Source organism: Arachis stenosperma, chromosome 2 (genome assembly GCF_014773155.1).
Source record: "Arachis stenosperma cultivar V10309 chromosome 2, arast.V10309.gnm1.PFL2, whole genome shotgun sequence".
In the NCBI taxonomy this organism is placed as follows: domain Eukaryota; kingdom Viridiplantae; phylum Streptophyta; class Magnoliopsida; order Fabales; family Fabaceae; genus Arachis; species Arachis stenosperma.
In genome coordinates this window covers 24,065,590-24,068,998 of record NC_080378.1, presented here as the reverse complement: position 1 = coordinate 24,068,998, position 3,409 = coordinate 24,065,590, and the positions used below count along the sequence as shown (strand labels likewise).

The window sequence follows — 3,409 nt, the reverse complement described above, 5'->3', positions numbered from 1 at the left end:
CCATAGTGAGATAATTCTTTGGATCCGGGTTCACACTTTGATCATGGTTCTTGGTGATCCATGCATTGGCATAGAACTCTTGAACCATCAAGATTCCGACTTGTTGAATGGGGTTGGTAAGGACTTCCCAACCTCTTCTTCGGATCTCATGGCGGATCTCCGGATATTCACCCTTTTTGAGTGAAAAGGGGATCTCGAGGATCACCTTCTTCAAGGCCACAACTTCATAGAAGTGGTCTTGATGCACCCTTGAGATGAATCTATCTATCTCCCATGACTCGGAGGTGGAAGCTTTTGCCTTTCCTTTCCTCTTTCTAGAGGTTTCTCCGGCCTTGGATGCCATAAATAGTTATGGAAAAACGAAAAAGCAACGCTTTTACCACACCAAACTTAAAAGGTTTGCTCGTCCTCGAGCAAAAGAAGAAAGAAGAGAGTAGAAGAAGAAGGAATGAGGAAGAAGGGAGTGGCTTATGTATTCGGCCAAGGAGGGGGAGAAGTGATGTTTGGGTTGTGTGAAAATGAAGGAGTGAAGAAGGGTATTTATAGGAGAGAGGGGGGGATAGGGTTCGGCCATTATGGGTGGGTTTGGGAGGGAAAGTGGTTTGAATTTGAAGGGTGAGGTAGGTGGGGTTTTATGAAGGATGGATGTGAGTGGTGAAGAGAAAGATGGGAGTTGATAGGTGAAGGGTTTTTGGGGAAGAGGTATTGAGGTGATTGGTGAATGGGTGAAGAAGAAGAGAGAGAGTGGTGGGTTGGTGGGGATCCTGTGGGGTCCACAGATCCTGTGGTGTCAAGGAAAAGTCATCCCTGCACCAAATGGCATTCAAAATCACGTTTTGAGCCATTTCTGGCGTTAAACGCCAGGCTGGTGCCCATTCCTGGCGTTTAACGCCAGGTTCTTGCCCTTTTCTGGCGTTTAACGCCAGTCTGGTGCCCCTTTCTGGCGTTAAACGCCCAGAATGGTGCCAGACTGGGCGTTAAACGCCCAACTGCTAGCTTCACTGGCGTTTAAACGCCAGTGGGTTCTTCCTCCAGGGTGTGCTGTTTTTCTTCCTGTTTTTCATTCTGTTTTTGCTTTTTCAATTGATTTTGTGACTTCTCATGATCATCAACCTACAAAATAAGATAAAATAACAAAGGAAAATATATAAAATATAACATTGGGTTGCCTCCCAACAAGCACTTCTTTAATGTCGGTAGCTTGACAGAGGGCTCTCATGGAGCCTCACAGATACTCAGAGCAATGTTGGAACCTCCCAACACCAAACTTAGAGTTTGAATGTGGGGGTTCAACACCAAACTTAGAGTTTGGTTGTGGCCTCCCAACACCAAACTTAGAGTTTGACTGTGGGGGCTCTGTTTGACTCTGATTTGAGAGAAGCTCTTCATGCTTCTTCTCCATGGTGACAGAGGGATATCCTTGAGCCTTAAACATAAAGGATTCTTCATTCACTTGAATGATCAGTTCACCTCCATCAACATCAATCACAGCCTTTGCTGTGGCTAGGAAGGGTCTGCCAAGGATGATAGATTCATCCATGCACTTCCCAGTCTCTAGGACTATGAAATCAGTAGGGATGTAATGGTCTTCAATTTTCACCAATACATCCTCTACAAGTCCATGAGCTTGTTTTCTTGAGTTGTCTACCATCTCTAGTGAGATTCTTGCAGCTTGTACCTCAAAGATCCCTAGCTTCTCCATTACAGAGAGAGGCATGAGGTTTACACTTGACCCTAAGTCACACAGCGCCTTCTTGAAGGTCATGGTGCCTATGGTACAAGGTACTGAAAATTTCCCAGGATCTTGTTTCTTTTGAGGTAATTTCTGCCTAGACAAGTCATCCAGTTCTTTTGTGAGCAAAGGAGGTTCATCCTCCCAAGTCTCATTTCTAAATAACTTGTCATTCAGCTTCATGATTGCTCCAAGGTATTTAGCAACTTGCTCTTCAGTGACATACTCATCCTCTTCAGAGGAAGAATACTCATCAGAGCTCATGAATGGCAGAAGTAAATCCAATGGAATCTCTATGGTCTCATTTTGAGCCTCAGATTCCCATGGTTCCTCACTAGGGAACTCATTGGAGGTCAGTGCACGCCCATTGAGGCCTTCCTCAGTGGCGTCCACTTCCTCTCTAGATTCGGCCATGGTTATGGCTTTGCACTCTCCTTTTGGATTTTCTTCTGTATTACTTGGGAGAGTACTAGGAGGGAGTTCAGTAACTTTCTTGCTCAGCTGTCCTACTTGTGCCTCCAAATTCCTAATGGAGGACCTTGTTTCAGTCATGAAACTTTGAGTGGTTTTGATTAGATCAGAGACCATGGTTGCTAAGTCAGAGGGGTTCTGCTTAGAATTCTTTGTCTGTTGCTGAGAAGATGATGGAAAAGGCTTGCCATTGCTAAACCTGTTTCTTCCACCATTATTGTTGAAACCTTGTTGAGGTCTCTCTTGATTCTTACATGAGAAATTTGGGTGATTTCTCCATGAAGAATTATAGGTGTTTCCATAGGGTTCTCCTAGGTAATTCACCTCTTCCATTGAAGGGTTCTCAAGATCATAAGCTTCTTCTTCAGAGGAAGCATCCTTAGTACTGCTTGGTGCATTTTGCATTCCAGACAGACTTTGAGAAATCAAATTGACTTGTTGAGTCAATATCTTATTCTGAGCCAAAATGGCATTCAGAGTATCAATCTCAAGAACTCCTTTCTTCTGACTTGTCCCATTGTTCACAGGATTTCTTTCAGAAGTGTACATGAATTGGTTATTTGCAACCATTTCAATGAGCTCTTGAGCCTCTGTAGGCGTCTTCTTCAAATGAAGAGATCCTCCAGCAGAGCTATCCAAAGACATCTTGGATAGTTCAGAGAGACCATCATAGAAAATACTTATGATGCTCCATTCAGAAAGCATGTCAGATGGACATTTTCTGATCAATTATTTGTATCTTTCCCAAGCTTCATAGAGGGATTCACCATCCTTCTGTCTGAAGGTTTGGACTTCCACTCTAAGCTTACTCAATTTTTGAGGTGGAAAGAACTTTGCCAAGAAGGCATTGACTAGCTTTTCCCAAGAGTCCAGGCTTTCTTTAGGTTGAGAGTCCAACCATATTCTAGCTCTGTCTCTTACAGCAAAAGGGAATAGCATCAGTCTGTAGACCTCAGGGTCAACCCCATTAGTCTTGACTGTGTCACAGATTTGCAAGAACTCAGCTAAAAACTGATGAGGATCTTCCAATGGAAGTCCATGGAACTTGCAATTCTGTTGCATTAGAGAAACTAACTGAGGCTTAAGCTCAAAGTTGTTTGCTCCAATGGCAGGGATAGAGATGCTTCTCCCATAGAAGTCGGGAGTAGGTGCAGTAAAGTCACCCAGCACCTTCCTTGCATTGTTGGCATTGTTGTTGTTTTCGGC

General features: G+C 43.8%; 1 non-coding gene across 1 annotated transcript; it reads left to right on the top strand.

Moving 5' to 3' along the window:
• Positions 1–2,906: 2,906 nt before the first annotated feature.
• Positions 2,907–3,010, top strand: LOC130964716 (small nucleolar RNA R71). Its single transcript, XR_009080793.1, has one exon. It is a non-coding gene; the product is annotated as a small nucleolar RNA R71 (small nucleolar RNA).
• Positions 3,011–3,409: the final 399 nt, after the last annotated feature.